The sequence below is a fragment of the Microcebus murinus genome, chromosome 4 (genome assembly GCF_040939455.1).
Source record: "Microcebus murinus isolate Inina chromosome 4, M.murinus_Inina_mat1.0, whole genome shotgun sequence".
NCBI classification, from domain to species: domain Eukaryota; kingdom Metazoa; phylum Chordata; class Mammalia; order Primates; family Cheirogaleidae; genus Microcebus; species Microcebus murinus.
The window spans coordinates 54,099,210-54,125,211 of record NC_134107.1 but is presented as its reverse complement, the minus strand read 5'-3'; the positions used below and the strand labels follow the sequence as shown (position 1 = coordinate 54,125,211).

The following is a 26,002-nucleotide window of genomic DNA, read 5'->3' as shown; positions in this document are numbered from 1 at the left end:
CAGCCAACCATGTGGAACAGAGCAGAGACATTCCTGATGAATTCAATCCAAATTGGTGAGCCACTGAATGCTGAAAAATAAAAGATTATTATTTTAAGCCACTGAGATTTGGGAATGGTTTTTTATGCAACAAGAACTAACTAGTAAAGTGGAATTTTAGTGCTGTGATTGGGTATAATAAAACTCAGCCTACAGGTGGCAGAGGTCAGCCAGGAAAAATCTCTGGAGGTGGTAGTTGACCTTAATATTTTATGAGTGGAAGTTTCCAGAATGAATGGTTAGAGGGGGAGCATATAGTAGGTGCTTAACACCTTTAGTTATCAAATATACACTAAATAAAACCAAAGAACAGTTACAATTATGTCATCATCTCACAATCAGACATTTAACAAAGATGTAAGTTACCAGACCAGTGTTATGTAGGCAAAAAATATTTTGAGATGAGTTACTGCTACAACGCAGCTAATACTCTTAAGTGAAATACAGGGTACATGGGAAAAAACAAGATACCAGTTCAAGGCATATATAATAAGCAGAACAGGCAGTGGAATACCAGGTGGGAAAAGGAAAGAATATTAAAGAACTGGATCCCTTAGGAGAGCTTCACAGAAGAGGCAACATAGGCATGAGATTGTAAAAAATAGAAAATGCATTAAACTCAGAGAAAATTGAGTTCCATTCAAATACAAAGGAAGAGATAGGGCATTTCAGAAAGCAAAAATGGCAAGAGCAAAACAAGGAGGCAAGCATATAGCTCATCTGGAGCAGGAGTGGGTACTTTGAAGCAGCAAGTGTAAGGGGTGAGGCATGGTTTTGGAAAGGTGGTTACAGACCTTACAGTAATTGGTCTTGAACACCAAAACAAGGATGTTTAATTTTATTTTGTGTAAATGAGAGCCATAGAAGATTTTTAGCAAGAACATGACATTAACTGGGTGAAAAACCAACCTGTGTCAAAGTCTTCTTCCTGGCAGCAGCACTGAGATTTTTCTGCTGAAGCTGAGAGACTATTTTCCAGATATCTGGTCTGCTTTATCTCTGAACTTTTGTGATCAAATTTGGTGTAAGAAAACACTAAAAAAATCCCCAAACATGTGGATCCGGAGTTTGGGTATATTCCAGTACAGAAAGTGGTATGTTAGCACACTTCTCATTTGAGAAATATCTGAATTAGGTATAAAGGTTCATGTTGCTCTCCCAGCCCATAGTGCAGCTTTTCAGGCTCACCTGCTTGCTGCTCAGTATACACGGAGCATGGCAAGTCAGCATGGGCCCAGTAGTGCCCTTTGAACTTACTGGCAAAACAAATAGGAGATGGTAAAGAATTATTCTTCATTCCTCAAATACGTATTGATATCTTGTCTGAGCTAAGCATTTGTGATTAGAAAAGTCAAATAAGACATTGTTTCTCCCTCTTCTGATCTACTAATGAAAGCAGACACATCAAAACATAGCTTGCAAAGTACCACTGTGAGTAATATGGATTGGCTCACTCAGCTTCAGTTTTCTCCCTTCTGGTGAGGCTTGCAGTTTGCAAAGGCTGAAAAGCTAAAACTTGAATTTCCTAGACTCCCTTTCAGCTAGGGTTCTATCAAGTAGATGCACTCACACATGATTTGGAACATGATTTCTGCCCCTTTGGTTGTTTTTGTTGGCAAGCAATGTCCTGGTGCCTGTGGTTATTCTGCTGCAGCATCTTAAGGCCCATTTACCAACTTTATGGGTGTCAAGAGGCAATTTCAGCTCTTATATCACCAATTTTCCAACTCTGACTTTCTTATCTGTAGATCACAGTTACCGTGTGTGCTTTTGTAAGGTCAGTTCTGAAGTGTTCTGAGAATCATTTCAGGAGACCTAGCCTAGAACCCTTGCAACAATTTTGTAAGCATCTAACTCCCTGTATTAAATCTTCTGCTTAAAGTACTTAGAGTGGTTTCTGTTTCCTGCACTGAACATTTACAGATGGTATAAAAACTGTATAAACAAAATAATGAGACTCTAGCCAAGTGTGTGACTAATTCTTCTGGGGGGAGCTGGAGTTTCTATGAGGAAGCGATAATATCATGTATCTTAAAGTATGAGTAGTAATTATTATTTGATAGGCATTATTATTGATAGGCTTGAAAGGGCAGTCTAGGCATAGAAATGAACTGGTACAGAGGCACAAAGGTGTTAACGAATAGTGTTAGCGAACTATAAGCAGACTATTGAATTTCTATTGCCATTTCCAGGCCACTTTTTAGTACATTATTTTAATAATACAATTGTACCTCAGTGTTTCTGCATAGAGTGCCAATTCATTATTCTTCATAGTGCTTTTCATATCATAAGTAATGTGTGTCTATATGTACTTATACACATAGAATACATATATGAGTATAATTAATATGTATCTTTACCGTGTTCAGTCAACCAGTAGAAAGATATCAAGGAGTAATATAGTAGGGTGGTTAGGATAGGGGCTCAGGAGTCAGACTGCATTGATGTTGCTTAACCACTCCATTTCATTCTCTGTAAAAATGGGATAATAATAGTGTCCCCCCCACACAGAAGAATGTTTTGAAGATTAGAATTAATACATGTAAAATTCTGAGAACATAATAGGCATGCAGAAAACCCTCAGTAAATGCTAGTTATGGTAAGTCATTATTCTTATGGTTGTACTTTATGCCAATGAGTGTTAGGGTGCTATCCTGTCTCCTTGCAGTTGGAATGACTCTCACAAGTTGATTTTCTTTGCTCTTCTGTGGCATTTATTTCTGCCATTATTAACTTGTTTTCATGAACAATTTCAATCCTTTTTGGCTACTAAAAGATATGCCTAGCACCGGCCTTGGTGGCTCATGCCTATAATCCTAGCACTCTGGAAGGCCAAGGTGGGAGGATTGCTTGAGCGTAGGAGTTCAAGACCATCCTGAGCAATAGCAAGACCCCATCTCTACTAAAAAAATAGAAAAATTATCCAGGCTTCATGGTGTGTGCCTGTAGTCCCAGCTACTCAGGAGGCTGAGGCAGGAGGATCATTTGAACCCAGGAGTTTGAGGTTGCAGTGAGCTATGATGATGCCACTGCACTCTACCTGGGGTGACAGCACAAGACTGTCTCACAAAAAGAAAAAAAAAAAAAGGATATGACAGATTGCTTATAATGCCACAAAATTGCCAAGGAAAATTTTTATGCTGGTTATTAAAATGCAAAGTTTATGATGGTTCAAGGCATTGAATGTAATGGGCAAGGCAACAGAAGGTGTATATCTTTTGACATTTTAAGAGTTATTGTTTGATGAACCTGGAAGAAACTATTGACAGTGGCATAGAGACTCTGCCACAGACAACTGTAAAGCTTATTTAGTGAACTTGCACTTCTATGAAAATATTCCCTGCACTAAAAAAGGCTATGTCCATATTTTCTTTTTAAATCTATACTATCCATTTGTATAGTACTCTTCCCATCCTTGTCCCTCTCCTACATTTCTTGAGATCTTTTGGACATGATTTTTAATTGTATATTCCACAAACTCTCCTTCCAACACTCAGAAAGACTTTGACAAGTTTCAGCTCTCTCCAATGGCCAGTGAATAGACAACAACACTGTTGTCCAGCAACCTTGACCTTGTTTTTACATTAGGAACCTACACGTTAGGAAAGGCCATCAGTCTGCCTGGCACACTCCCCTTCAGACTGCTCTACCTTAGAGAACTTGATGTCCTTTCTTCATACCACATCTTTGGATTTGTCCCATCGCACTATACTTTCTTCATGTTTTACAATTTTTTCCTATTCTAAAACAGAACAAAACCCTTCTCTTTGTCTTTTTATTAATCCAATTATATGTGCACATTCTTTCAGCCAACATTTACTAAAGTACCTTCTATGTGCGTATAGGCACTTGGGATTCATAACAGAAGGAACATTGCTCCCAAAGAACATTCAGTGTGATGGAAGAAGCAAAGGAGTGAAACTTACAATAGCAGGCAATTCAAGCTCTAATATAAACAACTGCACAATTCTGTAGCAGACTGAACAGAGACAAGAACAAGGACTCCACTGAGGAGAAAAAAGCAGACTTGAATCTTGAAAGATATGTAAATGGCAGAGATTTTGTTTTTGCATTTTTGGTGATTTACCCATTTTTAACAGCACTACTGAGATATAATTTACATACCATTCAGTTCACCCATTTGAAATGTGCAATTCAGTGACCATTAGTGTATTCATATATTTGTATGAATTAAATTCAGAACATTAAATTTTAGAACATTTAAATACCTGAAAAGAAACTCCATAACCCTTAGCTGTTACCCCAACCTCCCATCCCTCCTTAGTTCAAGATAACCACTAATCTGTTTTCTCTCTCTCTCTCTCTCTCTCTCTATATATATATATATTTGAGAGAATATATATATTCTCTTATATATATATATATATATATATCCTGAACATTTAATATAAATAGAATCATAATACATGGTACTTTGTGACTGGCTTCTTTCACTTATCATAATGTTTTCAAGGTTTATCTGCATTGTGGCATAAATTAGCACTTTGTTTCATTTTATTGCCAAATAATATTCTATTGTATTATACTTATCAATTCATAGTTCAATGGACATTTGAGTTTTTTCTACTTTCTGGCTATTATGAATAAATGTGATACGAATATCCATGTACAGGTTTTTCTGTGGACATATGTTTTCCATTTATTGAGTAAATATCTAGGAGTAGAATTTCTGAATCATATGGAAACTTTATGTTTAACTGTTTGAGGAACTGCCAGACTGTTTCTGAAAGCAGCCGCATCATTTTACATTCTGACAAGCAGTGTATGAGGTTTCAGTTTTTCCAAATTCTTGGTACTTTTGTTATTGTCTGCCTTTTAAATATCACCATCCTAGTGGGTGTGAGTTAGTAACTCATTATGGTAGACACTTTGCTTTACTTAACTTTGTATTCCCAGTACCTAGCACAGTGTCTGACACATAGTGGCTACCTTAACTCTTAGGACTGAGGAAGAGGAAAAAGATATGTAGGAACAACGAACCGAAAATTCAAAGGCACAGAATCAAGAGAAAAATTGGTTATATCCTGTGAATTGTTAAAACCCAGGATATTGAAGGATAGCTTTATGTGGAAAGGCTTCAGGAAATGAAATTGAAGGTACAATTAGTCAACAAATATCAAAAGCCATCATGTATCAGGCACCAGGCAGTGTTTTTTGCACTGGGATACAGCAATGAAAAAGATAGATGGAGTCCCTACCCACAAGGAAGACTGAAGGTGAAAATTATTATAAAATAAGAAAATCAGAAAATTTCACAAACAAAATTCTTTGAATAAAATTACATAGAATAACATGATAGAGAATAATTTAGGTGGGAGTAAGCCTACATTAGCTCAAATGGAAGAGAGGGAGCATTTCTACTGAGACCTGAATGGTTAAGAATCAGTCAGTTATATGAAGCTCTGGTATAAAAGCCCTCCAATCAGAAGGAACAGCAAGGGCAAAGATCCAGAGATAGATAGAATGCATTGGGCTGCAAGTAAATAGAAAGCCCCATGTGAAATGTACTTTTGTTGTTAATGCATTTTCAACAACCACCTAAAAAGAGATAGATGAAGCAATGGTAGCAGATCTTGGTAATTGTTGAATGTGAATGATGGGTATATGGGAGCTCATTATAATATTCTATTTATTTTGTAAAAATTTTCATTCTGCTTTGTAAAGGGAAATGAAATTTTAAAATATAGACATGTACATAAATACATATACATATGTACATACATATTTATACAGCATGTATGCATATTTATGATATATATACATATATACACATACATACATACATGTGGTATGTTGCAGGTTGCATTCACTAGAGAGCAGATGCTGAAATGGAATTTACCAAACAGAATGTATATTAAGGAGTATCCTTGGAATCAATGCCCATGGAAGAGAGGCAAAGGAAGGAAGCAGGAATATGTGGATGGAAAAGGCAAGCTGTAATGTAGGTCCAGTGTCAATGGGGCTCAAGAGCTAGAATGGCCCCTTAGAGTTATCCCAAGTTGGGCCTAGATGGCCAGGACTTTATATTCCTGCATCAATGAGACACTGGATGTGGGCCAGCCCAGAAATGGGTGAAACATTGGGCAAGGCATCTCTCTGCATCTCTAGAGGGACTAGTGTCTGAAGGTTGTCACTAACAACACTCCAAGCAACAGGTGCAGCAAGTTCATCATTGGGTCCACCACAAATGGTAACTGGATCACACAGATGTAAGAGGTAAAGTGAGCCAACAGCTATATCCAGAGGAGTCTGGATGTCGAGAGAGGAGTACTGGGACGAATCCAAGATCAGGAAGGCTTCTAGAGTCCAGGTAAGCATGCAAGAGGAGGAGGAGTCAGAAAGCCAAAAAGGCAAACAAGATAGGCTTCCTTGCCTCTGTAGCAAATTTATGGCCTAACTAGATGTTTTCCACCCAAAAAGCCAAGAACAAGTAACTACTAAGGCAATGGAAGGAGGAAAGAAGCAGCAGTAACTAAGCTTTGAATGTCATGAGCTTAGAGTTCTATAACTTAGAGAAGAATCTATGCTCAGCCTGTTTAGTAACAATGCTGAACTGTTGCCTAACAGAGTGGGGGAAGTGCTTTAATTAGTAGAGAAACCTCTTTAAGTCTGAATCTTTAGGCAGAACTGAAACACCTTTCACACATATATAGAGGGGTGCACCAGCAAATTCTCCAGCTCCTTGTGCCTTCCCATTCTCTGCTGGTGAAATCCACCACTCTCTGACAAAATCCAAGGGGGTCTCATCTCATGTATACCTCTTATTCCTGGATTCATACAGGCATGTGGTGTGATTAGCCATTTGACTACTTCTTTCTTTGTGCATTCCTATACAAAACTCCCATTTCTTTTTTCTTTCTTCTTCTTCTTCTTCTTCTTCTTCTTCTTCTTCTTCTTCTTCTTCTTCTTCTTCTTCTTCTTCTTCTTCTTCTTCTTCTTCTTCTTCTTCTTCTTCTCTTCTTCTTCTTCTTCTTCTTCTTTTTTTTGAGACAGAATCTCACTGTTGCCTGTGGTAGATGCTGTGACATCAGCCTAGCTCACAGCAACCTCAAACTCTTCGGCTCAAGCGATCCTCCTGCCTCAGCCTCTCAGGTATCTGAGGCTACTGGCACACACCACTATGCCCAGCTAATTTTTTCTATTTTTAGTTGTTTGGTTAATTTCTTTCTATTTATAGTAGAGACAGGGTCTTGCTGTTGCTCACGCTGGTCTCGAACTCCTGAGCTCAAGCATTCCGCCTGCCTCAGCCTCCCGGAGTGCTAGGATTACAAGTGTGAGCCACTGCACCCAGCCCCATTTCTAATATAAATCTATTAATAGAACATCCATAACTTGTTCTGAGGCTCTTTCTCCATTTCCAGAATTATTCTATTGCTAAAAAGCGAAGGACTTCAGACAAATTTCTTCATTCATGGATGCTACTAATAATTCCACCCTGTATACTTAGTTTTTAAACATCTTTCAGTCTTCTTACATTTTTGCATCTTTCACTGGAGCCTGCTGCTGTTCACTGACAGCTGTGTCAGATAACTGTAGATTCCAATGACTGAGCTAATAGGATCGGGGTCTTCAGCCCCTTGTGCCAAATTACCCATTTTGATTGTGTGGCCTACTGGCTTTTGGGTAGCATTTCTTAATGCTGAGATGCCCTTTCTAACACTGCGTCTAGCTGAATAGGATCTTGCATAAGATTAATGGAGAAAACTACTTATTTATAACTGTAAGGGCCTAATTTTTACAGAAGTAACTTTACACTTTTTCTAGTATCATGAAATGTTGTTTCCTTTTACCTGCTGCTGAAACAGGTGCCAACTCTGTATCTTTCTCTAACTTTATTCTTGGCTAGAAAAAGTTTACCTGTGTTAATAATTCTTTTTCCAGTTGTCTATAGTTGGTCTTTCAGGCTGCTTGCCTGGAATGGTCTGCTTTGTCTCCTAAATCTGTGCCTCAGTAAAGACTTGTATTTCTCAGCTGCCAACCATCTCTTCTCTTTCCTCTTATTCTTATCTGCATTTCTACATTATATCTTATTACTTCTTATTAAGGAAGCATATTTTAAAAGAAGAAATCCCTGCTGACTTGCTTAATTTTTCAGGTCAGTTAATAGAGATTTGTAGAAAGATACTCTGCAGTACTTCTCCAAAGGAGCCTGCCTCCAACTGGGAAGTCTTTCTACTTCACATTTCCATATCTTTAGCATGTAATTTACATATATTATATATACAGAGGCTGGCTCATTCAAATTCAGTAACTTATAAGGACAGAGTCCCCCTTACTGTAGATTGGACATATTGCGGTATTTCTTCCAGATTTAATCGCAGTCTTCCCCCATGAAATTGCTACTGTTTTCTAAGCTAAGTGACAAGTTGGGATGGGCATAGGTAGGTAGTGTGGAGGCTGACACAGGTGCATTCTAGGGAGGAGAACATCGAGATCCAGGTTTCTGAGGCAGAAGAGGCTTGCTGTGTTCTAGCAATAGTGAGGAGGCTAGAGCACAGTGAGTGAGCGGGAGATTGTTTGGCACTGAGGTTAGAGGTATGGGGTGGGGTTTGTGGAACAAGAAGTGCATATCTTTTAGGACCTTGGAGGCCATGGTGAGCAAACTGGATTTTTCTGTGAGAAACATGGAAAATTATCTGCTCTCTTTCACCGCTATTCTTTTTGTCTGCGGCAGGGACAAAAGCGACAGTCTCTCTTTGACAAACTTTAGTCAGGCTCCTCTAAATTCTCTTGCCAACTAGGCCTTGATTTTGAACTTCTGTGTCTTTGCATCACCCAATTTTAGCAGAAATCTTATTAAACTGGTTTAGATAGAATCCCCCACCCATAATATATGATTGGGTTCCTCATTCTTCACTATCCTCCAGGTGGTGTCTGATCACCCTGGCCTGCCTTCAGCAAGAATCCTGTTAGGTAGGCTTAGCCAGAATCCTCCCTCACCTCTGATGTCTCTTCTTAGTAATTTTCTATCCACTGATCCCTGCAACTCTGCTCTTTGGCCGCAAATTCCCACTGTTTCTTATTTTTTGTGTTGAGTTGATTTCTTTTCCCTGCTGCAGAACCCCATCACAGTAGTCCCTATACCTATTGTAATATCCATGGATGGACTCTGCCATGCTGTTTTAACAAGTGTCATGAATGATTTTTCTTTAACAGAAGATTCCCCTTCATATCCAAGGCTAAATCCACCATCTGAGACTCACATTCTTGTTTAATGAATTGTCTTTACTAAGATATATTGACACTTGTTATTTAATTATTAATGTATTGAAACTTTATCATTCACATAGCCTTTAATCATGCTTAAGTTATTTTCTATCTTAAAACCAAGATTTTTTTTGACTATCATTTCCTTGTGTAGTTGCATCTTAATTTGTTCTATCCCTTCATAACCAAATTTCTTAAAAGAGTAGTTGTCTACTTTCCCTTGAGATCAATTATTTTTAATATTTAGCTCCCACATGAGTGAGAATACACGAGATTTGTCTTTGTGTGCTTGTCTTATTTCATTTAACATAATGTTCTCCAGTTCCACCCATGTTGCTGCAAATGGCAGAGTTTCATTCTTTTTTGTGGCTATATAATATTCCATTGTGTATATGTATCACAATTTATTTATCCATTGATGGATGTTTAAATTGATTTTCTACTTCTTCATCTCCCATTTATTATACAAATTACAAGAATTTGTTATCCACAATATTTATTCCACTGAAATAACTGTTTCTGACTTCACAAACCACTGTTGAATGGTCAAATCCAATAAACCCATTTCAGTCTTTTCCATACTTGTACTTTCTGTTGAGCAGTTCTTCTGCCTTGAGATGCTGTCTGTGTTTGGCTTCTCTAAACTACCTTCCCTTTCTTCTCTTGCCTCTGTTAGTTCTTTGCTAGCTTTTTATCCACGCAGCTGTATATTAACCAACATCTTGGTTTGGGATTTATTTTTATTCTAAACACAACTTGAATGACCTCACTCACACTTAAACCTTCAATTACTATATAATAACCTGTCAACTCCCAAACAAGTCTTCAGCTGTGATGCCTTTCTTGAGTTTAAATATATTTCAGTGTGTTTCCTTGACATTTTCCACATTAATCTACTACAATATCTTAAGCTTGACTATCCCAAACCATTTTTGCATTTCAGTTTATATTTCTAACTCTGTTCATAACATTAACATCCATATATTAAGGCTAGTAAAAAATTTGGAGTTATCCTAGTTTTTCCCCTCAACTTCTTATCTCTACTATTAGTAAATCTTATCAATTCTCTTTGTTAAATAACTCTCAAACCTGTCACTTCATCTCAATTTATGCTACACACAGTACTCTTGCCTTAGTTCAGGTTGTTATTATTTATTTTTAGGATTATTAAAATAGTAATTCCTCCCCTCTAAACTTCAGTTGCATGATTATCATGGAAGGTCTTACCTTACAGTCTATGGAGATACTTGTCTACTCATCTGTTTATCTGTATGGCCACATGAGGAAAAAATTAAAAATAGAGAAATTAATCATATCTACCAATCCAAAAATAGCTGGCATATGCAATGGTCCTGTTCAAAATAAAGTGGTACTTGTCTTTTTTTTTTTTTTGTCTTTTCTTTTTTTCTTTTTTTTAAAGCAAATAGTCTTGTATGTAGCTGTCAAAGTGAAACAGAGCTAGGCAGTAGTTAAAGCTGTGAAAACAGATTTTATTCAGGAACTATTGCAATGTGGGAATAGAGATATCAGTACAGAACTGGGCTCAATTCCAAATACAATAAAGACAGCTGGAGATTTATAGCCAAAACAAGCACAATGACGGGGTCAGTGGATGGAAAATTACTAAGGAGACATCAAGAATAGGTGGATTCTTGCTAAACCAACTTAACAAGATTCTTGCTGAAGATAGGCCAGGGGGCTCAGATATTAAGGGGAGGGGAACAAGGAATTTCATCATATATCAGTGGGGAATCATATTTCAAGGGTGGGAACTCTCTTTAAACTGAATTAGCAGGATTTTTGCTAAAACTGGGCTATGTAGGAACAGCAAGAATGGAGGCCAAGGTCAAGGCCTTGTCAAGAAGAGGAATCAGAGGAGCCTAACTAAAATTTGGTCAAGAGAGTGTCTTTATCAATATATCAATTGTCAATAATGTAGGACATGTTCATACTTGATAAATTATCAATTAAATAAACCTGAATCTCAGGAGAACAAAGATCAATAATTTAATTGGCTTGTTTCAGACATAAATTGTTTAAGGCTATCTTTTGAAATGATTAAAGGATATTAGCCTGTATGCCCACTTGATGTCATCTTTTATTTGTAAAAAGTCCTTTTTGCATTTTTGTGATCTGTAGGAAAAATTGCAAACTTGTTTTCTTGACATATGAAATCCATCATAGTCTTTGCCATGAATATCTTTTCACACTCATTTTCTGTCTGCCTTTCCTCAACATGTTTTGTGTACCATACACAAGCCAAACTATATGTGATCTTTTTCTTATATGTCATTTTTCTTAAATCTAAGACTTTACTCAAGATATTCCCTCTTTCTAGCATAGCCTTGTCAATTTTGTAAACTGTCATGTTATCTTTCAAGATCCATGTCAATGTCATCCCTTCCCAATAGCTTCTTTCTCTTGCCTTCCAGGTTGGGTTTAAATGTATCATCATCCTCTGTAATCCCTTAGGGTTCTGTCTATACATCAGTTATAGTAATATTGCACTGGAGTTACTAGTTTACCTATTTACTGTCCCCAAAGACCATAAACTACAGGGAGGCAGTGATGTGTCAGTCGTCATTGTATTCTCAACATCTACCTACGTGCCTGGCATCAAGTAGCTGCTCAGTGGATGCTGGTTGAATGAATGAATGGATAAATGAATGAATGAACAAGGATTCTATAACTGGATGATTTAACTAACATTTGGCTGTTAGTAAAAACAATTGTTAAAATAAACCCAAATCTTTATTTCCTCCATGCAGCAAGGAAGAGACGTCTGCAATTGTTATTCATAGGCAGCTCCAGAAAACAACAGAATTGCAGACAAAAATTGGCACACTACCAAGCATTAATTCCAGTGAGTTTCTTTTTCTTTTTTTAAAGTAAGTTTTTATTTAAAAGATTTCCTTTTTAATCTGTTCTAAAGTATTGGAAGCTGCACTATGCAAGTTCCTGCCGCCCACCCTTCCAGGACAGTTTTTTGAGGACATATTTTTTTAAAATGGCAAAATAACAAGAGGACCCTCTACTGAAACCAGGTAGGACCAGAGTCTGTTCCTCAGGCCCCTGTGGCAGTGTGGCCAAAGCGGGCCTTCTGGAGCAAGCAAGCAGGGGAGTCTGGGGGCGGGGCCCTCCCTCTTAGAAGGCTAAGCAAAGTCATGTTCTCTTTAGACTGGTCCAAATTCAGATTTGAAAATCTCCATTACAATGTTCCCCGGCACTCTTCTTATATTTTATATATTGAAGGCAGCTTCCTCTTTTATGGCCAGTTTTAGCAGGCAAAGAAACAAAGGAATATAGATACATATATGAGTGTATGTGTATATGTACATAAATAATGTATAGGTAAAATATATTCATATTTTAGGTATATATATATGTACACATTTGTGGGGAGGAGGGTCATGTAAACCTAAACAGTCATCACATTACCCCAAATGAGCCTGACATTAACAAAAAGATAATAAATAACTCCTGGTGGTTAAATGACAACATGGGTGCAGCAAGAAGGGAAAGGGCACATATTTAACAATTGAGTACACTTTGATATTTGTTTGGCAGAGTTCAGGCCAACCCCAGGCTTCTGCACTTGCCAGACAAGTAAGCTGATTATACCCAAAGAAAAATATTAAAAAGGAAAAATTCAAGCAGAAGTCCATACTACAGTTTTTCTTCAAGTCAGTTGGCCAGCAGGCATAGTCTCCTTAATGTTTCCTGACCAGGTACAGAAACATTGGCTTCAAGGCAAATGTAAAAAAAAAAAAAAAAGTATTTCCACTTACAACATGAAAATACAGAAACTTCATCAAAGAAAGAAAACTACAGAAGAAATCTACTTCCAGCAAAACTAAGGTAACACTGCTTTCTCTGCATTCAATGCTTATGTGGTTCTCAGTACAATGTGTTCTTTTAAAAAAAAAATGCTCACTTGACTGATAGGTGCAGCATGTTGATGGATGAACTCAACATGAAATTCAGTAGGTTCAAGGAGGAATGAGTAAGAAATAAGGGAAATAAAGGTTTGAGATAAATTAGCTTAAAAGGGGGTTGTCAGTAGACTGCAAATGCTCTTAGCTGGCCTTGGCTCTCCAAGAGCTCTAAATCGCCTGGGAATTAATGCAATGTGGTTAACAGTTAACACTCCTATTCACATCTGTGTAAATGTTTAAAAATAATTATTACAACCTAAATTCAACCATGTAAACAGCGCTATACACAGTACAGACCTACCCTGAAAAGCAACATGCAAAACTGAGACCTGGCACTGTATCATTTTGTAATGTTAATTCAACTAACAGTCCCATCCCCCACCCTGCTTGACACCCTCCCCCACAAAAATATCTAACTTGTGCAAGAAATGGCAGGCTTATTCTATCTGAAGCCTTCGAAGAAAGATACACAACATGAAGCCAGGTTCAAAAATATTTTGGGGGATCCCTCCCCAAAAAGAAATAACAAGAATAACCAAAAAATGAACAAAGTGACTAAAACATGATACAGCCTTTTAGATCCCTTTCAGATACAAGGCAGAGAAAGGTGTAAAGTAGAAAATATCTGGGTCTCCAGTAATTTCCACAAAGGTCCAATTCCTTGGTTGGCTGCAGGGAGGTGGGCAGATGCTTGCTGCTGCCTGGGACAGAGCCACTAAGTCAGCTCCTCAGCACACACGACCTCTGGCCCTGAGCTTAGTGTACCTCTCCTTCCCCCTTCTCTTTTCCTTCGCTCCATTATCCAGTCCACGAAGGTATAGAAGAAACTTGGCCAGGCTTCATCCTCACTGTAGTTGCTGAGGATCCGGGCAATCACCTGAGTGAAGTTAAGGAACATGTTCCAAGTGTCCCGGGTGATGCGCTGGATCCCCGAGAGGTTCTCCATTAGGAAGTTGAGCCATTGGTCCAATACTAGAGAATTGTTCTGGGTAAAACTAGTTTCCACAGGGCAATGGCTATTTCCTGATGTAGTGACCCCTGCCCTTCTTCAGAGTCCAGGCCAAACTGAAATGCAAACCAGTAAAGACCCTTGAATGTATCCTCTTGTTTGGCTTCCGTTAAGAGGCTGGGGAACCGTGCACAGATTCCATCAAGGCTGTATGCACTTACTGCTTTGCAGCCATCAAAAAACTCCTTCCTGGTGAATTTGCACATGGTTGCAGCCTCGAACTTCCAAGCCAAGAGCAGCACTCGAAATCCTGCAGGGTCGACACACAGGTCATTGCAAAAGCGCTCTGTGCCTTCCTCCAAAATTGTATCCTCCAGCTCATCCTTGCAGCGCCTAACAGTTCTTCCAATCTCTGCAAGGAAGACTTTTCAGCATTGCACTTTGACTCCCTTCCAGCAATTCTCGAGGACGTTGGCAGCTGGCAGGCCTCAGTGGCAGTGTCCGCCTTCTTGGTCCCATTGAGGAGGATATCCTCACCTGGCTTGCCACAGGGTGGCACCTGCTCCTCACAGTGGCCTGCACCCACCTGCTTTGTGACTTGCTGTGGGAGTCACGGTCTCCGTTCTTGCTGAAGGTTCGATGAGGGATTTGTGCACTTGGTGACACAATGGCCCATGGTGCTAGGGACCCGGCCTCTAGGGTGGCCCCCTCTGCATCGGGTGCCCTAGCTACCACTGGCCCATGTACCTCAACATGCCATCAGCCAGAGGTGCCTGCCAACAGCTGCTCCAGAAACGCCTCCAGCCAAACCGCTCCAGAAACGCCTCCAGCCAAACCCTTTCTGGACACGACGGCGGCCCTGCAGGTCCAAACCAGCTATGGTCCTGGCTCACGTTTCCAGGCTCCCCACCACTGCTGCAGCCTCTTCTTCACCACTGCCACTGACTCCTCTTCATCACTGTTACTGCCTCCTCTTCATCTGCTGCCCACTGGCTGCAGACCCAAAGCTCTACCTCAATGAGTTTCTGAAAACACATTGGGCATCTTTTATGGCCTAACCAAACTCCTTCAGGCCTCCTTCATACTGTTTCTATGTACAGTTAACAACGTCCCATAACTTGGTATTTTATTTCATCAAGCATTTAAACCATTATGCTATAGGGACAGTGAGAATATAGGATATGCAAATAGAAGTGTAGTGAGCCTTTTCACAGAGACGGGAACACAAAGTAAGGATTTCTCAAATAATAAGCTGTCCACGATGCCCCTCCTTTTCTTTTTCCATGGCCCTAGGAAGCTGACTGACTAATATAATATATTATCTGTCATTCCAACTCAAGGTCTAAAGGCAGAGCCCAGGCAATGAAGGAAGAGAGCATTATTAGACAAACAGGAGGTGTGAACAGAAAAAAAAATTAAGATCAGTATAAAATTTGGCTACAAATAAAGAATTGATAAACATCACATGCATAATTGTAGATGTAAAGAAACATATGAAAATTTATTCCAGAAAGTAGATAATTTTAGAAAACAACTATTTTGTTTGTTAAAGAAAGTTAGAAACATTACAAGCTCTATAATAGTCAAGACTAAAAGAGATCCTAAAACTCCAGAAAATAGGTAGCTGGAAAAGCTAGAGAACATATAAATAAATAAATAAATAAATAAATAAATAAAGCCATTCTCTACTTTAAAATAGACTTAGAAGCAAATGTAAAATGGGTTTAGAAGCAACAGAGAACAGAAACAACATTACAGATAATTATATTAAAGGAAAAAAGGCTTGAAAAATGTATAAAGATTAAAAGCTTTCTTATTCCTTCACTGTCATTTTAACAGGATCTTAGGAAGGAGGGAAGATAAATACTTGTGGTTGAACAGCCACCTTTAACAAGAAGGTCCCCTCTTTACCTCTGAGGAAGTGAGAAAACAGGACTGTTGAAACAGGAAATAGGACATGAGCCTTTAGTACGTGTGTTAATGAGCCTCAAGAAACACTGGATGTCCATTATTGAAAAGTGATATTTCCAATCTAGACTACTGATAACTTTCCTATCATATGTGAAACCCTTGGTTGGACAGAATGTGGCACAAAATCTTGAGGCTTTCAAGCATTATTTTGTAGAATTTGTGTCATATATGTGGCATCAGCTGCTCAAAATCTGATGCCACTCTGATATCTGATGTGACTTCTTTTTTTCCAAGAAGGTTTTACTATGTTTTCTTTGTTGTCAGTATTCTTATATTTTACAACAATGTTCCTTGATTTGAAACGTCTTTCATCTATTTATTGTACTATGCATTTGGTGGGCTTTTTGATCTGTCTTTCAGTTCAAAGAAACTTTCTTGAATTAATTTCTTGATAGCTTATTTCCTTCTGTTTTCTCTTTCTGAGACTTTTATTAATCGTATTTTCTAAGCTCTCTTTACATTCTCTAAACAAGAGTAAATTTAGAGAGTTGTATATTTCATGTTCTTGTTTAATGAATATAATAAATTCTCTCAGGTATATAAGGATATTTATTATTTTTTAAAAATCCCTTCTGATGCTGCATTTAAAACTCTTATTCGAGTTCCCTTTTTATTTTGGTCTATGCCATTCCTATTAGAAGGTTTCTTTAGGTATCTGGTGATGCTTGGCTGTCCATTTATATTTCGAGTGAGAAACTGCAATGCTGTTTGGAAGCTTTGTGTGCATAGGAGCATTCAGTTGGCCTTTTCCGTTGGGTGAACAGGAAATTGCAAATCTATTTCATTTGAGGCCCACCCAGGTGTTTTCTCTTGGTCAGGTGTTTTCCCATTAAAGGAAGCCCCCAATCTCTTGTGTATGTGTAAGAAGGCAGTGGGTGGGGGGTAACGTAATTCTCTGATTGCCAACAATTTAGAAGTTGAAGGGACAAAGGAGGTTAAAAAGGTTTTATTATTTAATTTCATCCTCTAGTTTTCACTGCCTTACACCAGCTCTTATATGCACCTGTTGTCTCCATACCAAATCCCTCTAGTTTTTCTTCTCCACTCAGTTAACTTTTCAATCTTCTGCTGAGGTGTAGGATCAGGGAATCATCTGCAGAAGATCACGGAGGGATATGGACATTAATTGCTTCTTTTGTGGATTTTTTTCTCAGTCCTTATTTTTCAAGGCCCTATTAAACATCACCAATGTACCTCCAATTCTAAATCCTTTCTGAAGTTTGAGAGTGTCAGTCTACCTACAGGACTCTTCCATTTCTGGCTTAGTTGCAGTACTCTTTTTCTGATTGGCAAAATTGTTTATATTTGTCCATTTGTTTTCCAACTCCCCAAATTTTGTTGCTGTTACCTCCAATGCCTCACTCTTTCTCCTGGAGAATTTTATTCCTCTTCCACAATTGGGGGAGAGGCATGGAAGAAAGGGTTCTGGGTGCATTTAGGCAATGTGCCACTAGGAAGTCCTAGTTGATATTGGTTCCCAACTCTTTATTTTGAAACACTTCAAATATACATAATTGCTTTCTCTCTCTTCCTGTCTGTCTCTCTCTCTCTCTGGTTAAATTTTGGACAATTTGAGTATCCAAACAATGAGTAAAGATATAAAATAATGATCTGTTTTTACTGACTTGTTTGAAAGTAAGTTGCAGTTACTGTGAACTATACTCCAAAATATATACATAACCTTAAATTCATGAAGAATAAAGTCTACCTACATAAGTACAATATCATTCTTACACTTAAAAAATTAAAAATAACCCATAACATCATCTAAAACCCAATCCAGATTAAAATATTCCTAACAGTCACCAAATGTTTTTTATATCTATATTTGTTTGTTTAGATACACGATCTAGTCAAAGACAACATATTGCATTTGGATGCCATGCCTTTTCAGTCATTTGAAATCTAAAACAGCCAGGATAAGTTTTTGATGTTGGAGGAGATCTACGTTCTGGATTAGGGTGATTATTTCCTCATGGTGTCATTAAAATTGTTCTTTCATTCTCAAAGTTTCTTGCAAACCAAAAGACAAGTCTGAGGCTTGATTTGATTCATGTTAAACCTTATTGGTCAGAGCATTTTGTAGGTGATGTTATATTCTCCTTACTGCAACACACACATAAGGAGGCACATAAAGTCAGACTGTCTTAGTGCCAAGTTTAATGATATGATTAAGACAATGAACACTAGATCTGCTATAAGCCAACAATTTTCCTTTGAATTATTAGCTGATCTGTGGGGTGATATTTTTAGAAGATGTGAATCTCATGTTCCCAAGTCACTTCCTACCTAGTCATTTTAGAATAATTCACAATCCTTGGCTGTTTGTGAATTATGAAGTTGTGGTTGCAAAAATGGTAATTTTCTAATTCTGTCAATCATTTTACATTTACTCAGTAGCGTTTTTCCCTAAAGAAGAGCTTTCCCTTTTTACCTTAGCTATATGTGTGTGTGTGTGCACAGAATTTATTTGAATATTTATTTATTAAAAATAAATTGTTTTTAACATTTATATTATTTATTTTGTATGTTCAAACCTTGTAAAATGTGGACAGCGGAAATCCCTTCAAATTGGCCCCTGTGTCCTTTTGGCATGACTCCATTAGTCATTGAGCATCTTTTTGTTTTCTTATGTTATGAGATATCCCATATCCACCTGTATTTTTCCTGAACTAGACTCAGAATCATCCATTTCTCTCAGGAGCCTTTGTTTTGCATAGTGGGCATTGGTATTTGGAAACCAGAATCTGTGCATTAGGAATCTGTTCATTGCAATTTGGAGTAGTATTGCTTCTCAGCACTTTTAAGAGACAGAGCTAGGAAAAAAAATACATATGTATAAACATATATAAAATTATAAATTCATACTAATAGTTTCAATTAAGATTTACCATATTAGATTTTATTATATACACTATATCATATTATTTATGATATCATATTATGATATCATATATATTATATACACTATTATATACACTGTATTTTATTATATACACTATATCATATTTTTGTCTCTTTTTCTTACAATGAAAATCTTGGTACCTATATTTGCCTTATTCTACAATTCACATAAAAGTGTTTTAAAATTATAATACCAATATTGCTACTAACAATAAACTATAATAAATAGTTCATGATTTCTTTGCAGTTCATTTTGTCCTCAGAACAGATGCTACTAAAGACATAAAGACACAGTGTTATTTAAAATAATTCTATTTTCTTATGTTATGCCATCAATTTAATATATACCTGTAGTTAGATTTATTTCTTTATATTCAATTTTAGATGTTTTATTTTTAAATCTTTGTTATTTAATTTTACAGTTTGAATATGTAAACTGTTTTATATTTTGACTATATAAAGTATCACTCAAAAATATGAAAATATATACTCAGATAAAGGTAAACTATGATAAAAGCCATATAGAGGTATATTCAGAATTTTTCTTCCTATCTTATTCCCTCCACCCAATTCCCACACACTTTTGGTCACCATATGAAGCAACCACCAAATTTAGATAATCACTGTCATTTGTTTTTGATTTGGCCTTTTTGTGTTTCTTTTTGCAAAAATGAGCATATATTTATATTATTTCTTACACAAAAGGAAGCATTCTCTCTATATATTCTATTGCACCTTTTTTCCTACTTAACTATGGCATTCAAAGTGAAAATTCATAGAAATCTTCTTAATTATTTTTATAGCTGCCATAGTACTTCATTAGGTGGATGTGGTTTATTTAACCTCCTACTGATAGGAATTTGTGTAGTCCAACATTTCAGTAGATATTACTATTATAAAATTATGCTGTAATGAATAACCTTGTGCACATATTGTAGTGTATTTGTAGAGATGTATCTTTAGGATAAATCCTAGAACTGAGATTGTTCATTCAAAGGGCAAATGCGTATATCTTCCATCTTCTCCATAAGAAGTTAACCAATTTTTAGAAACATCGAAAACTTACTATCTAACCACTTCCATTCAATCTTGATGCCTGTTTATAAATTACTGTTTAAAAAAACTTTGCATAACCATCTGGAGAACTAGAGTTTTGTTTTATTTTGTTTTATCGTTTAATACTTTTTTCTTCACTACCCATCTGCATCTAATCTCCTTGTAATTTCTTGATAATCTTAAAATGTTTTCAGGGTCCCTTTTTTGAGGCCCTATAGTTATTGAAGTTTACAAGGTATTTTCTACTTCACAATTGTCTCTCGTTAGCCCACCCATGTATGTTAAGATGTTGGTCACTTATCTTTTCAATGTGTACCTCTCTGTAAAACCTGTTCAATCAATCATCATAGTATTTGTCAGAGGCAGGGAATTTTCTGTTATTGTGGTTTTGGAAATGTTTTTCTTCTTTCTTCAGAGAGAACACCAACTTAGCAAGAGAATTGATCTGTGGTGAGAAAACACATTCTATAAGCACTCTACACGTATTTTCCCAGATTCTTCTGCCCTCTAACTTAGAAAGTGAAGATGTTTCTTTTTACCCCACCTTTGGATGTTAGGTCTCCTCTCATTCTATCTGCATGAAGTTCAAGTTCTTTGAATTTGTAATCTAAGAAATTAAATAACACATTGGCCACTCTCTGTCTTCTTTTGATGCTAATGATGGAAGACATGTTACATCTCTCTCAAACTTTAGGATACATGCTTTTTATCAATTCAGAAAAAATCACTTTAAGTTAGTTTCTTAGTTTCATAATTGTGGTTTATGTTTTAACTTTTTTTTCACATCTCCTTTGGCACCACAACTGTGAACAGATTAGATTTTTATCTGTGATACTCTTCAGGTTGCGTTTCAGCTGGTTGTGTGTGGTTACCATCTACTCTAGCTGTGGCACTTGTTCTGACTGGTTAGTACCCATTCCATTCAGTTGTAAATATTCCACATATCTCCCTGGTGTGATAACCTGACACTATTCTATGAGTCAGTGCAAGTCCCTTCTGAAGTTTATAGTTATCTTTGGCTAGTTGAGAAATATTGGGACAACAAAATGAGTCTGTAATAAAAATAGGTATATTCAGCTTACAAAACTATTCTTTATTCTGAGTCCATGTCATTCCTAAATTTTTGGTTACAAATTGTTCTTACTCTTATGGAGAAAATGATAATGGTAGTTTGTTTTTTTTCTTTAACATTCTTACTTGGCTTAAAGAAAGATAACACTAAGTCAGGCCTCAAAATTTTAAAAAAGAGAAAAAAGTTTTTTGTGAAATTCAAAAGTCTGGGAACACTAATCTTTGTCATTGTTTTCCATGGTAATGTCTAGGCTGGCCTGTTACTTGTTTATCAATTCATTTCTTTAGGATTGACATTTGAGATTTAACTTTATCTTTTGAGTTACTGACTCTTTTTGCATTCCTCTTTGCTATTTCCAGTAACATTTATAATTCTTCACTTTTTATTTTTATCCAAACTGTTCAGTTTTGTAGCTGATGTTGTCTATTCCATGTTCCTTTGGTCACAAAGGCCAAGTAGCACATCAAGAGTAATAAGCAGGATCAACAAATAAACTACATTTTTCTGGCTGTTGTCCTTACCTACCGTTAGGTATTTCCCACCCTGCAAATGCTTCTTCAGTTGTTTCTAGAAGTTTCCAGGCAGTTTCCCACATGTGTGTATTAACAAGTCTGTCAGGTCTGCTGACTGCACACACCTCTGCAGCCCACATCGCTGATGAAGGTGCTTTGTCATCTTCAATGGCAACGATGCTCGCTCTCGTGGACAGGATGTCTGGCCAGTGGTGCTGTGTTCTTTTACTCCCATAGATGAGGGCGATAAATACTAGAAAGACTGAAATAATATTTTATTATCTGTAGAAAATATCTGTATAGTTAGAAAATCCTGAAGAATTGGCAAGAACTAATAGTATTATTTTTTAATAAAGAAGATATGTCAATTGCAAGACAAACAAATCAGTAATATTCTAATGTATTAATAATAAATGGAGAGTCTAAACAGAAAAGGTCTCCCTTCCATATAACACACACACAAACACATGCACGCACACATGCACAAACACACACACAAAGCCATTGGGATGGAATTACACATAGCTTTGTAATGAAAATAGTAAAACCTTAATAAATATAAATAAAAATTTTGAGGAAAGATAAAGGTACATTAATAGATGGGAGAATAAACATCTGATAATTCTGACTGGAGCTCTCTGATCTAGAGCTGGAAGAGGGAAACAGGAGAGGCTTGCAAATAGGCCAAGATAATAGAATTAGAGCAATAGGGAAAAAACAGTACCTAACAGGGAACACAGGCTGGGAACAAAGGAAATTATCAGAAGAATGTGGCCAATGATAAAAAAGAGCAGTAAATAAAAGAGAAGAAAGTTCAAAGCCAAAGGTCTACCTTGAAGAGAATTCAAACAAGCAAGGGAAGAGACTGGAGGAGGAGGGAGGGAGCGCATGTCTGCTGTTAGAGCCTGAAGAGTTTCCCGTAGATATTGATTCAAACCCTCTTTCATATGGAGTCAGAGGTCACAGCCAGAGGTGTACAAATGCCAAACTAATTCAATAATAATTTTCCAGCAGCTAATTTAGAAGTTACAACTCTGATTAATACTCCAACAAGATTTTATCTTAGAAAGCAATAAAATGCTTCTAAATTTCATATGAAAAATGAAACGAAGAGGTCACACAATCACAGAACCTAGGAAGCAGCAATGGGGGCCCAATCTACTAAGTGTTGAAACATGTGCAATGCTAAAATGCTTGGCTGCTGAGTCTACCATAGAATAAAGAGATCATTGGACAGAATAAAACTCTAAATACTGTAGGATGAGACAACATCACAAAACAATTGAAAAGGAAAGACCATTCATTAAATGGCAACTTGATACCTCGGTAATAAAATGAGAAAACAGTAATTTAAATCCACCACATGCTAAACTGAAATCTCTCACCAAAATGAATTCCAGAAGAATAAATGAATAAACATTTAGTAAAATCAAATTATCAAATACCAAGATGAAAATTATTCAGATATTTGCATTCATGATATTCTTTTCAAGATTTAAGTCATAAGACACAACAAGCTCAAGACACCATTTTGTACGTGACCCTTTCTGTGGCTGCTCTGCTGCTGGCTCCCCTCTCCCTGCCTGTGATTCTTGCCGGCCTGCTTACCTCTCATACTAGCTTCTGGGCCTTTTGAGGAATTGATATAAAACATGAAACATATATAACAATAAATGTAAAATATTTAAAATTAGCTGTATAGTATGATTCTATTTGTGAGAAAAAATATAAATATATGAGTATGTATGTGTGTGTGTGTGTGTGTGTATATATATATATATGTATATATATATATACACACACACATATATATATATATTAGCCTGTATAAGCATAGGGGAAAAAGGGAAGATACCAGGGAAATCACAAATATGTCTATCTCTGGATACTAGGATTACTCTAATTTGGTTTTGTCTGAGGACTGTTTTACACCTTTAAAAATTAGTGATGACTCCAAGGAACTTTGTTTGAATGCATTAGATCTATACATAGTAATGCTTCTTATATCAGAATAAAAATTTTAATTATATCAGAAATAAAAACTGAGAACTTTAAAACACATTTATCTATGATTTTGAAAAAAATATTATTTTTAGTTGACACACAATAATTGTATATATTTATCGGGTCCAGTGTGACATTTCAATACATGTATGTAATGCATAATGATCAAATTGGGGTGATTAGCATATTATCACTTCACACAGCATTTGTGTTGAGAACATTCAAAATCTACCCTTCTACATATTTGAAAATATATAATAAATTGTTTTTTGTTATAGTCACCCTATAATGCTATAGAACTACAATCCCCAACCCCCGGGTGGCAGACTGGTACTGGTCCATGGCCTGCTAGGAACTGGCCGCAGAGCTCTGCCACCCTTGCTCCACTGTGGAAAAATTGTCTTCCATTAAATTTAGGAAACGGGGGTGGGGGTGGGAGGTTCTGCACAGCAGGAGGTGAGTGGTGGGTCAGCAAGGAAGCTTCATTTTTATTTACAGCAGCTACACTACCTACCCATAGCTCACATCACTGCCTGAGCTCTGCCTCCCCCTACCCAAATCCATGGAAAAATTGTCTTCCAATAAACCAGTCCCTGGTGCCAAAAATGTTGGAGACCACCGCTGCTATAGAATACTAGAACTTATTCCTCCCACTGAGCTGTGCTTTTGTATCCATTAACCAACCTCTAGCTGTGCCCCTGACCCCCTGCCCTTCCCAGCCTCTAGTAACCACTATCGTATAATCTACTTCTGTGAGAAGTAGATTAAACACCAAAAGTGGTTTTGGTGTTTATCTTTCTGTGCCTGGCTTATTTCACTTAATATAATGTCCTCCAAGCTCATCTATGTTGCCATGAATGACAGAATTTTGTTCTTTTTATGGCTAAATAGTATTCCCTTGTGTATATATACACCACATTTTCTTTATCCATTCATCTCTTGATGGACACTTAGGTTGATTCCATATCTTGGTTGTTGTGAATAATGCTGAAATAAACATGGGAGTACAGATAGCTCTTTGACATACCGATGTCCTTTCCTTTGGATATATACCCAGTAGTGGGATTGCTGGATCATAAAGTAGTTCTATTTTTAGTTTTATGAGGAACTTCCATACTGCTTTCCATAATGGCTGTACTAACATAAATTCCCACCAGCAGTATATAAGTCTATGATTTCACTTAAAATCGCAACAATAAATCCATTATATGGTAACATAAACAGCATGCTAATGTAGAAAAATAACTACAATTTCCCAAAGTAAAAAAAAAAAAAAACTAGTGAGAAGAGTAACATTGTTTTACATTCTATTTAATGTCTGGCTAAATAGAAATAGCTGGATCCTTACATCTGCTTTTGAACTCACTGTGTTGTACTCTATGCTACTGAGAGAAGTAGAGTAAAAATGGAAAGTAAAATCTTAGTATTATTATGAAAATCGTTTTGACCCAGACTCCCTAGACAACACTTTGGGAACTGCTGCTCTAGAAGGGAAGAAGAAGAATTTTATTTTCACCAGAGATAGTTTGTGTTTTAGAGTTCTCTAAGCCTTGTCTATTCAATAAGGAAAATACTATTGCTTTACAGAATCTTTGTGAGGAATATAAATAGTGTGCTTAGAAAAAAATAATCAGATTTTTGACGAGTAATAAATGATAGATGTTGTTATAATAATCATTTATTATGATAGTTAAATTCAAAGCCATGATGAAAATGCCTCTGAAAGTAAATCCAATACTTTTCACTGAGGCCAGAGTATCCCTGAGAGGCTGTAAACAAGGGTGCAAGGGCTGCATATGTCCTTTTGGAAAACTATGGGTTTTGAGGACAAAGTCCCATTTGCCAGAGGGGGACTCTCGGGTTGTTGATAAATGCTGAAGCCGACCTTGCACACTGATAGGCCGGGGGCACTGATACTTTCAAACAAAATGGAGGAGAAAGGCTCCTCAGACCTCTGAAGAGAAGGGAGGGAAAGGAAAGTGTGAGTAATGAAATGGAACCAATGCCACCGATTAATCGACTCAGGCTCCTGGTCTATGATAGGCCCACAAGAACTTACACTCCAGGTCGGGTTTGGTATAGCACAAAAAGGGTGTTGAGACTGGTAGCTAAGATGCTAAGGTTGATATGATGATGTTGAAAAAGTAGAGCAAGCAGGTCAGAGTACAGATATATATTGGGGGCCATGGCAAGGGCAAGGGTGCTCTCCCAAAATTTTATTTGTTCCTCTGTATTCTTAACCCTCTTATGATTAGGTAGGGCCAATATGACTGGTTTTGAATAATGGACACTATAAATAGGAATAAAGAACTTAATATACACGTTGTGAAAT

General features: G+C 37.0%; 1 pseudogene; it reads right to left on the bottom strand.

Moving 5' to 3' along the window:
• Positions 1–13,917: 13,917 nt before the first annotated feature.
• LOC105859894 (DCN1-like protein 3 pseudogene) lies at positions 13,918–14,827 on the bottom strand (annotated as a pseudogene).
• Positions 14,828–26,002: the final 11,175 nt, after the last annotated feature.